This window comes from Lagenorhynchus albirostris, chromosome 7 (genome assembly GCF_949774975.1).
Source record: "Lagenorhynchus albirostris chromosome 7, mLagAlb1.1, whole genome shotgun sequence".
NCBI classification, from domain to species: domain Eukaryota; kingdom Metazoa; phylum Chordata; class Mammalia; order Artiodactyla; family Delphinidae; genus Lagenorhynchus; species Lagenorhynchus albirostris.
The window spans coordinates 81201683-81214106 of NC_083101.1; the positions used below are offsets into that span (position 1 = coordinate 81201683).

The 12424-nt window shown below is 56.7% G+C and overlaps 1 protein-coding gene across 3 annotated transcripts in view; it reads right to left on the minus strand.

Moving 5' to 3' along the window:
• The window catches only part of CNTFR (ciliary neurotrophic factor receptor), a 39216-nt gene extending 34091 nt beyond the window's left edge, over positions 1–5125 (minus strand). Inside the window, exon 1 of one of the 3 annotated variants that reach the window (XM_060155274.1) lies at positions 4987–5125. The gene's annotated coding sequence lies outside the window, so the exon portion shown is untranslated. Of the gene's footprint in view, positions 1–3834; positions 3982–4772; positions 4885–4986 lie in introns of those variants that run through there. The other 2 variants (XM_060155275.1, XM_060155273.1) reach the window with 2 other exon arrangements.
• Positions 5126–12424: the final 7299 nt, after the last annotated feature.

Consider the following 12424-nt stretch of genomic DNA (forward strand, 5'->3'; position numbering starts at 1 on the left):
CTTCCTCCCACTCCTTGGCTCTGGTGACCCCAAACCCAGCATGCCCTACGCTTTGGGGGTTCTCTTTGCCCTCTGCAGAGGTAAAGGGGGGTGACGACCTCAGGGCTCTCAGCTCACAGGGACCACTAGGCTCCCCAGCCCCTCCCCACAGGAAGCCAGGAGCCGGGGTGGGTGTGGTCACCCTGGGCCACGGGAGTTTACACAGCTGAGGTCTCCACCACTCCCCCCAACCCCACAGCGGGTCTGGAGGAGGGGTCAGCTCTCTCTTCTTAGCCTCCTTGTTCTCTGGGACGCCCCCCCTCCCAACCAGGCACACAGGGTTCCCCCCCACAACCATCTGCATTTCAAAGAAAATACGCTCCATCTGTCTCCGATTCATTTACACTTCAGCTCTCCATGGGGGGGCAGAGCAGGGTGCTTTGCCTTCGAGCGCACCACCCCCATAGGGGGGCTGGAGAGCACGTGTCCCCCTCCGGGACAAGGAGCAGTTAACAGCCTAGCCATCTGAGCCTGAGGGCCAGGTCCCTACTTCGCGGGCTCCCAAGGGGTGCTCCTGTACTTCAGCAGCCCCGCCCACTGGCCTCCACAGCGGGAAGGTATATAAAGCCCCCGGCAGTGTCCCCAAGGCAGGTGGAGTCCTAAGGTTGGTTGCAACCTGACTCAATTGCCGCCCCCCCCCCCCAGGGCTATTGCTCTTTTGGGAAGAAGCAGAGTGGAGAACGCTGGGCATACCCTGGAGACAGGATAAGGACTCAGGCATTCCAGGAGACACTGTGAGATATAACATAACTTGGTCCAACCCCTTTCCAGCCAAGGCAGAGGAGAGAGAGGCGGGTGGGTTCCAGTCCAGTCTCCTCCTCCAGCCACCTTCTCACCACAGATCTGGGGCTACCATCTCTCTTAAAATCAGACATTCACCATCCTGGAAAGGTCAAAGGAGCCAGAGGTCTACCCCTCACCAAGTCAATCTTCACACCTCTCCCAACCTAAGGATGATTGGGATGGGGGAGATGTCTTGGGAGGACATGAATCTCATTTCCCCATACCTGACCCTCTCTATCACAGGAAGGGTACCCAAAACTATTTAAGGGGGATGTGCATGTACATGGGGAACTCTAAGGGTACATGTCACCCCTGTACCAAAAAAGCCACTCAACCTTCCTGCTGTGAGAGCCTAGTCTCCTCTGGAAGAAAAGGCAGAAAAATTTAACTGGGTCAGTGTTTCCCACCGCCCCCTCCATCAGCCCACAACCCAAGTAAGAGATGTGACCAAACATGTATCTCCTCCCCTCCCCACCTTTGGAGAGGACAGATCTTGTTCCTGTCCCCAACTTCCCTGAGACACACCATAGCATGGGTGTATTTAACTGAGTTCTAAGTTCCACTGGGAGTGTGAACACAATCCTAATGTGGGTTTGAATGTGAGCCCCAGATGGAAGGGTAACTGTGTGTGATTCTAAGTGTGAACCCCAGGGCTCCCATGTGCATATGAAAGCCTCAAGGTGCAAGCATGAGTCTGAGTGTGAGCCCTAGGTCCCTAGTGTGGGTCTGAGCACGAGCCCCAAGATGGAAGCAAGTTTAATGTAATTGACAGGGATGTCAATCTGAGTGTGAACTCCAAGATGCAAGTATAGGTTTGACTGTGAATGTAGGTCCCAGTGTGCATGTGACTGTAAGCCCCAGGACGGAAGTAGGAGTCTGTGAACCCCAGGATTCCCAAACAAGTCAGTATAGGCATTAGAGACTTAGTGTTCGTCTGAAGGTGAGCCCCTGGTCTTCACGGCTTTCTGAATGTGAGCTACGTTTCCCCATGTGAGTCTGAGTGTGAGCGCTGGGGTCCCTTTATAAGTCTGGGTCCCTAAGTGATCCCAGGATGGAAGTGAGAATCTTGCATGTCCTAGTGTGAATCTGAGGGTGAACTGATGTGAGCATGAGTGTATCAACCCCAGTGTCCTACGTGAGTCCTTGAGTTCAAATGTGGGCCCCAGGTTCTCCATGTGAGTCTGAGTGTGAGCCTCAGAATGTGTGAATCTGAGAAAGCTCCAGCGTCTTAGTGTGAGTCCCACTGTGGGCCCTAGGACTCCAGCGTGTTCTGAGCATGGGCTCTAGGTCTCATCGTTAGCCTATGAGCCTCAGGACAGAAATGTGAATCTAAAGTGTGAGCCTAGAGTCCCAATGTGCGTCTGAGTGTAAACTACAGAACTGAAGTGTATCACTGGATATGACAAGAACATAAGTGTGAATCTGAGTGCAAGTCCATTGTCCTGGTGTAATTCTTGGTGCGCGTCCATATGAGTTTAAGTGTCCCAGAGGAAAGCTGAGGATGAATTCCAGAGCCCCTAGAAGTCTTGAGTGTTAACTTTAAATTCCTACTTTTCACATAAGGCTCAGGGTCCCAGTTGGAGTATTAACTGTGATGGAGTGTGAACTTTGGCTGCATGTCACTGATCCTGACCAGGAGCCCTAAGAACCAGTCCAGAAGATTTGTGTGGGTTTTGGCCGTGGAGCAGGGATGCGCAGTTTATTGAGACACAGCCCCCTCCACCCGCCAAGCCCCGGCTAGCCCTACAGCCATAGGAATATCCAATTGTTCAAGTCCCACCACCCCCATACATACATTGGTACACCATCACACCCAGAGTTAGACACACAAAAATGCACTCAGTGTTTCAGACCCCCTGGACAAACAGCAGTTACAGATGCACAAACACACCCAGCATTTCATACTCCCACCACTTCAGTGATTACAGCCACACGAATACCCTAGCGACACAGTCACAAATATACCAAGTATTACAGGCAACACAACTAGTGTTGCAGACACACTCCTACAGCGGCATGCAGACACACACCCAGTGTTGCAGACAAGCTGCCAGACACACAGACACACACAGAGGCTTCTCAAAGAGAGAGACTAGACTGAAAGAGAAAGAAAATCCTGAATTTTCAACAAGGCGTGAAATAGTCCTACCCGCCTGAAGCTACTGAAGGGGGGGAGGGGGTCTAGGGAGCGCTAGAGGAGAGGCTCGGGAGAGGAGAGGAGAGGAGGCGAGGAGGAGAGCTGTCCGTCTGGTGACCTCCCCGCGGCCCAGCCCCCACGCACGGGGAGATACACTCCTCCGAGCGATACAGGGATACCCAGGCCGGCTCATGTAGAGCCGCACTGTGGGAGACACACACCGGCGGACTCACAAAGAGACGGGGATACACCACAGGCGGACCCACACGGACACACAACACAGGAACACTTACAAAGAGATACTGCAGGAGACCCACTAAATGGAGATACATTCAGGCGGACTCACGAGAAAACCACAGGCGGGCTCACACTGACACACATACACACACACACACACACAAGCGGATTCACACGGACATACATACACTGGCAGACTAGCAACCGTCCATTCACACCCCTGGGCGCTTTGAAGTCCAGATTTCTGCTGGAGAAAGAAGCCGCCTCTGGGCGCGCGGGGGTCACTGCGACCCCCCAGCTCCGGAATTTTCCCAGACCCTGCGCGCGGTGCTGAGCGGTGAGGGAGAACAGGGAGGCTAGGGCAGTTGGCCCCTGCCACCTCCCGCCAGCCGATTGTCCGCCCCCCCTCCCACCACGCCCAACCCCCGGCGCGCCCGGACGTGGGGGGCAGCTTCTCCTGCGCCCCCGCCCCCGAGTTTACGGGCAAAGTTTCCCGTGAACTTTCCTGTCCCCCTCCCCCCCGGTCTCGGGCCCATGCACGTCCCCTCCCTCTTCCCGCGCGCACGAGGGCCGCGGGTCTGTAGGTCAGCCGGAGGGTTTGAGGGTCCGGCCGCGCGCGGTCCGCGCTGGGTACTCACCGCGCCCTCGGGCCGCCGGGGCTCCGCGCCTCGACCTTCGACCGCTCCCGGCAGGGAGCGACGCAGGGAGCGCGGAGCTAGCACCACTGCCAGATCCTGCCGCCGAGCCCCGCGCCGCGCCGGCTGGAGCCGCCGCGTCCGCTGCCGCCGCCGCCGCCCGCTCTGCACCGGCTCCCCGGCGCTCGGCGGCTTTAACCCCCCCATCCTCCTCCCTCCCTCGCGCGCTCCCTCCCTCCTTCCCTCGCCCATGTGACCGCGGGCGCCCGCTCGGCCGCGCGCGCCCTCGCTCCCCTCCCCCTCCCGCCTGGTCTCCCCGCGCCTCGGCGGCCGCGCGCCACGACCCCCTCACGGCCACGGCCCCCGCGTGCCCCGCCTTGGCACGCTCGCGCGGGCACACTCATCCTGCGTAGGCCTGTGAGCCCCCGCTCCCGTTCGCCTCGTGCTGGCGCGCACCCTCCCCGCCGCGGGCACACTCGCCCGCACTGGCACGCTTGGCCCCCTCGCATTCGCCCTCTCTCGGAAACGCCTTCCAGACGGTTGTAGTCCCCGCGCTTCACGTGCAGCCCCGACCGCGGGTCTCAAAAACGCGCACGCACACACACCCACACCCACTCCGCTGGATCCCCCAGGGCCGCTGGGCGCACACCCAGTCCCCCCGGGTCGCTCATTCACGCTCACTCGCTCACTCAGCCTTGGCCAGGTCTCCGCTGCGCACACTCCCGCACATTCAGGCCCTGACTGCCTCGCACCGACACCCTGGCACACCCCGGGCCAACTCTCGGGGTCCTCTGGCCGGCATCTCCGTGAGAAGAGCGCGAGCCAGGGCCCCCAGGCCCCACTTTGGTCAGGGTAGGCCATAGGTCTCCGCGCCTCCCCTCTTCCTATCGCCCCCCAACAACGACCCCCACCTCACACCCCGCCCAGGCACAGACACTTACACCCCTCGCGCTGAAGGGAGGAGGCTATTTGCTCGCATGGCCCAGCATGGACCAGGCTGGGAACCTAGGCCCTTGCCTCCCACCAAGTCTCCGGTGACACGCCACAATTACCCTCTCCTTTTTCACCCCACCCCCCACCCCTGGACACACGGCCTGAGCAGTGACCGCCAATGGGATGCGGGTCTTAGGGAGGGTGCGCCCTTTATGCCTGGACCTGCAGTGCCGGAGCGCGAGTGCCAGAGTTTGGCGCTGGAGGTTCACCCCTCGAGTTTCCCTTCGCAGCCTGGGCCTCTGAGGGGCGGGTGTGCTCACTGCACTGGCCCCCGCGCCTCCGGTCTGGCTATTACATGGGGGATTAAGGTTAGACAACCTGACTCCTTCTGAGGCCACAGGAGAGCGCAACAGAAAGGGTGAATGCCAGCGGCGGAGAACGAGTGACCCGCCCCCATTCCCACCCCACGGATTTTTCACCTGACCTTTGACCCATAATCCCTGCTCCTAGCCCCTCCCAGGAGCTGCGCAAGGCCTGGGGGCGGGGAGCGGGGAAGGAAGTATCTCGCTGCTTCCTCACACCCTTCCCTAGTAGGCTGCCCAGAGCGCCCGGGCCCTTTCCCAACAAATGCCTCAGGGACTCCCATTGCAGAGGAAAAACCTTCTTCCCGCCACTGCCCGGGCTTTTCACTTTCACTTCCGTGGCCGCAGAATCCCCTCAGTGCAACCGGCAGGGGTCAGTCGGGGCTGTGGCTCAGAGAGAGCCGGCTGGGGCTTAGGGACACACAGAGAAATAGTGGCGCCCAGCTGAGATCCAGCTCACCCCCACCCACAGTAGGTGTCCTTTATCTGGTCTCCCCGGGCCCGGAGCTTCCAAGTACCCAGGCCGCGGGCGGGGACGAGGTGGTGGGCACCAGGAAAGAATAGAGACGGTGCGACAGAATCTGTGTTGGGGGGGGCGGAATTACCCCTCCCCCGGCGCCGAAACTAGGCCTGGGAGAGGTTGGGTTCTGGGGCGGGGGGGCCCCTCCCCTCGAGGCGCCGACGGGCGTCGAGATCTGCGGGTGGGGTGACTTGACCTCCGGATACCCCCGTGTCCTGGACTCAGCCCCTTTCTGCCAGGTTGAGAGCAGTGGGGAGTTCCGCCCCGGACCAACGTCACCTCTCCACCTGGGGACGCCTGGGCTGCCGACGGCAGTGCCCAAGTCCGCGGGTGCTGGGGCAGGGTCCATGCGGGGCAACCGGGCTCCGGCAGCCGGATAAATCGGTGTGTCAGAGGATTAGCCAGGACCAGAGGCGCACGTCGGACCGGATCCCGGCGTCGGTCGATCTCTAGCTTCTCCCGGCTCAGTACCCGGCGGCCGCGCCCGCTTCCCCAGGGCCGCAGCGACACCTGGCGGGAGGTGCGAGACGCGCGTTCTCTCTCAAGCTGCGGCTCCAACAGAGAGGCAGCGCCCACCTACTGAGCAACCGGGGTGCGGCCCCCCTCTCCCTCCCTCCGCTACCGCCTGGTCCAAAAGCGATTCTCCTTGCATCTCAACTGGGGCAACAGATTACTCGTGGGTTTCTGCTCCTGCTGGCTCCAATGCTCTATCTGCACATGAGCTTCTGAGCTTTCTAAGCTTCCGTGTTGAACCCTCCTGGACCCCATTTCCCTGGGGCAAAGCCAAGCCTTGTTGGCGGCTCTTCAAAGCCTTGCAAGAACTGGCCCTGTCTCCTCTCCAGCTTTATTAGGCGCCCCTATCCCCAGTATCCCCAGCTCTGCACCAGCCCCCCTCTGTCTCATGGCACCGCTATCCTTAAGCCAAACCCCAATTCGCTGACACCCTCTCCCAGCCCTACCCCATCTTCACCATCTGCCTCTCCTATGAGGGGCAGTGGGAAATAACGCCCCCAGTTCAGAGCCCTAGTGTCCTGCAAGTGATGGTTATCCCAGATTTGATAATTCTGGAAGGCCTTGGGAAATTGGGGAGGGGAGAGGTTCCCTGGAACCTTGACTTTGTAAAACTCCCTGGAATTTTACACCCACCATGAAAGACTTTTGGCTCCACCCTGGCAAGTGACCTTAACTTGAACCACCTCCCATGCCCCTTCCCCAGAAGATAACTGTGCCATCCCAAGCCTTTGGGTAGCAAGGACCCTTCCCCATTCCTGCTGTCCTCAAGCAAAGAGAGCCCCCACCCCACCTACCTTTTCCAGTACTCCTTCGGGAAATGGTGTTTATTTCTAACCTGCTATGCCATCAAAAAGGTCCACCGTGAGGCACATACCTGGCTACCCAGCATCACAAACACTCACACAGAGCCTCTATCTTACCTACAAATGCCAGGCATAGGCTTCCCTCGTGGCGCAGTGGTTAAGAATCCACCTGCGAACGCAGGAGACACAGATTCGAGCCCTGGTCCGGGAAGATCCCACATGCCGCGGAGCAACTAAGCCAGCGCGCCACAACCACTGAGCCTGCGCTCTAGAGTCCGCGAGCCACAACTACTGCACCTGCGTGCCACAACTACTGAAGCCCGCGCACCTAGAGCCTGTGCTCCGCAACAAGAGAAGCCACCGCAGTGAGAAGCCCGTGCACTGCGATGAAGAGTAGCCCCCACTCGCCGCAACTAGAGCAAAGCCCACGGGCAGCAACAAAGACCCAACGCAGCCAAAAATAAAATAAATTTTTAAAAAATGCCGGACACACATTATGTAAAGTCACACACCTGGCCTCAAAGAGTCAAACTTGTATATTGCACCTCACTATGGCACACTGGGAGTCAGGGACCCCAGCTTGGGGCTGGGGGTTAGAGGTCTCAGAAGGGCGGGACTCCCCGAATCACGCACTTATACACCATACCACACACAGACACAGTCACCCACACAATCATGTACTCAGTCACACCACGTGTCACACAGGCACACACGCAGAGTCACACACGCTCTCAATCACACGGAGTCCCACACTGGGGTTTGGCGGGTCCGGGCGGGCTCCAGGAGGCGGTTACGTAAACGCCCTCACAGCCCCCCTCCTCGCTCCCCCTCACCCCCCTCCTGCTTCCTCATGCAGTGCCAGCGCCCGGGGCTGCTTGGCTGGGGCCCGGGAACAGCTCGGCCTCGCAGAGGCTCCAGGCGCCGAGAAACCTGATCCGACACAGCCCCAGGCTGAGCCAGGGAGGGGGACCCAGAGCACGCCCCCCCAACACACTCAGGGTCCAGCTCAGCCCCCCAGAGACGACTCACACACATCCTGGGACAGCATCTAGGCCCCACTGACAACACTCCCTGCAGACCCCCTTCTGGAATCCTGTCATCTGTATCGCCACCTGAGTGTGCCCCGAACCCTCTAATCTCTGGCACCAGAAAAGGGCAAAGATCCCCTAAAGGTAGAGAATGGGTGAGAGCTGAAGCCATAATGTTGGTGCCTAAGTAGTCAGCCTGGAATTGCTGAATACTCCAGGAGTTCTCTGGAGCCATCTCCTCTTCCTCCCTGGGGTTCTCTAAAGCCACTGAGAGATAGAGATGCTTTCACTCCTGCTCCAGGCCCCCTCAGATTTGTTGCCTACCGATCCCAACATATTCTATCAGAATTCTAAATTATCTGGATAGGTCCAAGGCCCCCCTCCCTCTCTTTGATATCCTTCCTTCCTCCTTAGTTGGAAGTTCTAACTCCAGTCTAACCCCAGTTCCTCCTGTTTTGCTAAGAAGGAAGTTTGAGGGCAACCTGAGACATTGGGAATGAAATCCCTGAAAGGAGGAAGGATTAAGGCTCAGGAAGCTCCTGAAAGTCAGGAGTCTAAGAGAAGGGGAGAGACTGTCTGTGACGCCCCACCCCCACCCCAGCATAACCCTCACCCCACTCTGCAGCCCAGATTCAATTTTTCACAATAGCTTTTATCTGCCTGGGCTGCCCAGGCCCAGGCAGAAAGGGAATTTCCCCCTATGTTCTCTGTTAATGAACAAAACATTTCATGTTGAAATTCCTCCTCTGCTCCCAGCCCAGTGTCTCCAGGGCCCCCCAGCCTGACCAAGCAGGGGTACCACTAAGAGGCGAGTAACAGAGTAGGGGGCAGCTCCCAGCGGAAGTGTAATTTACATTGAGGGGGCATCTTTTTCATAAATAATTAGGGTGGCTTTTTTTCACTTTTGGCTAAAATCAACCACTCCTGTGGCAGCTTCCCAGAAAGGGCGGCGGGAGGGCAGCCGGAGCTGTCCCAAAGCCCAGGACATGGCCCCCCTCCCCTGGGCGAGGAGCCTTCCCCAAGTTGTTTTCCTGGTCTCTTCCTCTTGGATGTTTTTTTTTTGATTATTAATCACATTTTCCATCTGCAGGCTCAGTCCAGAGCCCCTCCCCCTGGGGTCAGGGCTGGACAGAGAGAGGAGGAGCGGTCTCCAGGAGGATGAGCTGGGGATAAGATGGGCAGTGACCCCTGGTCCTGGCTGACTGACTCGAAAGAGGTTGTCCGTGGCACGTCACAGATCACACCTTCACCACCCTGGTATATAAAAGGATGTTCGTCAGTACAAGTGGAGTGAATGAATGAACAGGTGTCCAGCTTTCACAGCACCCAGCTGGTGCTGGAAGGCAAAGCCCCCAGGGTCCTTCCCCTTATGCTACAGACAGGCAAACAGCTCAGAAGGGGGAGTCACCTTCCCAGAGTCATACAGCAAGTTAGTGCCAGAGCCAGAACAGGACCCCAGGAATGCTGATGGCTCCTCCATTCATAAGGCAGTCAATAAATATGTATTGAGCACTTAGCATACGCCAGGCATTGATCTAAGAGATGGTATATAGTAATGAACCGAACAGACAAAAATCCCTTCCCTCTCAAGGATGTGGAGCAACTAAAACTCCACACACTGCTGGTGGGTGTATAAGTCGTTACAACCACTTTGGAACACTGTTCGGCAGGATCTACTAAGCTAAACATATGTATAGCCTATGACCCAGCAATTCCTCTCCTAGATATATACCCAAAAGAAATTATTGTGTATGTTCACCAAGAGTGTTCTTAGTAGCTTTATTCATTATAACCTCAAACCGGAAACAACCAAATGAATGAATAGATTGTGATATAGATACAGCAAGGGAAAAGGACCAGCTATAGCTACACACAACAAAAATGGATAAAGCTCCCAGCCGAATGTTGAGCAAGGAAAAAAAAAAAAGAGAACCAAACACAAAAGAGTATGCATTGAATGATTTCATTTATATGAAGCTGAAGAACAGGCAAAACTCATTTATGGTGATAGAAGCTGGAATTGCAGTTACCTTTGCTGGGGGAGTGGGAGGTTTCCAAGAGTGTACATACATATGTCAAAATTTAAGTTGTGCCCTTAAGATTTGTGTGCTTTACTGTTTACTTTTTGCCTAAAAAAAAAAAAGTTTAAAAATCTTCTGCCCTCATGAGACTCACATTCTAGTCAGGTAAGATGGATACTAAAAAAAATAGGTAAGTATTTAGTTTGTCCATGTGACAGTGCCGTGTCTGACTCCACAGGCCCATCAGGGAAGAGATGACAGCCTAAATGTCACCTAAGAGAAGCCTAGACTAAGCCCCTCTGCCCTCCCCCAGAGTGCCATACTTTTTCCTTAGAACAGTTTGTGTGATGTTCACCTACCTAGTTACTTGCGTGGCACCTGTGAGCTCCACGAGGGCAGCCCTGTGGCCTCCACCTCCAGGCACCTAGAGCTGGGTCTGGCACAGAACAGGCGCTCCTACCATGTGAAATAGGTCTAAATAAATGTTGAATGAGTGAATGGATGAATGATGCAAGCAGAACCTGGGGGAGTAGAGTCCCAGGATACAGGAGAGGGAGCCTATCTGAATGGGTCACAGCCTCGAGGGATAGGAAACAGGGTTTGGTATCCAGTAAGGGTTTAAGCAGAAACCTAGAAGGCAGAAGGATGAGGCATCCTGAGTGGCTCAGAGACCACATCCTGAAGTGCCTTTGGTGCCAAGGTCACACATGCCTGGAAAGGCATAAAGTAGGTGAGGAACAGAACCAGATTTGCCTTCTAGCGAGAAAGTTGAGTCTGCTGGTAGAGGGTGGTGAGAAGGGCTAAGGCTAGAGGTGGGACAGCTGGGGAGGAGGTGTTTGCAGTGACCCGTGGGAGAGAGACCTCCAGCCTGATTGGGGCAGGGCCATGGGGCTGAAGAGATGGTGCAGGGCTTTGGGGGACAGAGGGTGGGCACTCAGATTCATCTTCTTCATCTGCTCCCATGGCCCCTGGAGGCACCCCCATGTTGCCCTATACACAGGGAACAGGACCCCTGGACACTCAGTCCGGGATCGGCTCTCCCAAGGCCCCTCACCCCAGGTGATCCCAGGTTCCGGGCTGTCTGGAAAGAGAAGCAGATGGTCAGGGAGGGGGTAGAGGATCCAGAGGTGTTGGGGAGAGAGGGACAGGGGAGGACAGGGAAACTAGGGGTTAGCAGCTCTGTGTGTCGGAAGATGGGAGCAAGAACACAAACTTACACAATCACAGATGAAGTTTTTCATCTTGTGTTGCAAAAATTTGCATGAAACTAATTCCCTGCTCAGAGACACAAAGTCCCTCCCTCCCTCCCTCTCTCTCCCTATTCCTGTGAGCCCTGATCTCCCTCACCTCCCATTCTTCATGGGGGAAGCACATGTCTTTAAAGGATTGTCCCTGTCCAGTGCCAGCGCACCTTGATCCCTGCTGCTGTAGAGCTGCCTCCCTGATCAGAAGTCTGGGATTTCCAAACCAGACTGAGGGCCATGTGGTCCCAAGACTTCATCTCCCACAGCTCCGTTCCTGGATACCCTGTGATTCCCTGGGGCAGAGGGAGAATGGAGAAACTTCCCCCCAGAAACTCAACTGTGGTGATTCAGAAGACAAAGATTAGAGATTTGGAGACTGAATGCCAGAGACATCAAGCCCCAGGGAAACAGACAGGCAGTGGAGGAGTTCAAGAGGGAAAATTGAGTTAAATTCAGCTCAACAGCCATTTATTAGCACCTACTGTGTACCAGGCCCAGAGGGAACACTGTGTACAAAAGCACAGAGGACTCCCAGGTTTTTGGCATGAGTGGCACAGAGCTGGAGAGGGGATTGGGGCTTGACATGGCCAGCTGAAGCGTCTGTGGGATGACAGCCAGCAGGGGCAAGGATGGAGAGGGCAGAGAAGTTGAGAGAGGGCGGGCGGCTGGAGGCGTGCAGTCTCTCTTCCACAGCTCCCAGGGCCCTCTACTCTGGCTCGTGCTGGTTGCACGGACATTCATCAGCATCTCAGACTGACCTGAGCACTATGAGGGTGCTGGAAGATGACAAGATAGATCAGGCAGCAGGGAAAGGGAGTGACGAGGGGGAGGGGAGGAGAAAATTGAGGCTGAAACCCTGAGAAGCATGATTAAAAGACAGAGAGGGCAGGGAAAGGGTTAGCCCCAGAAGCAGAGGGAGAGCCAGGAGTCAGGGTTGTCACGGGACCAAAGAGGAGTCTGGTGAGGCTGAGAAAGAGCCCTGGGCTTTAGCAGCCAGGAGTGGGATGCGGCCAGCGGGGCCAAGCTGGTGCTCTGGAGCTGGCTGATGCAGCCCCTCCACAGGGGCCTGTGAGCAGAGCGCGGGCCCCCCTTCCCCAGCCTCCCTGCTGTCCCGGAGCCCTACTTGGGCTGGCACCTCTCAGCCAAGCGCAGGGGAAGAAGAGAACGGA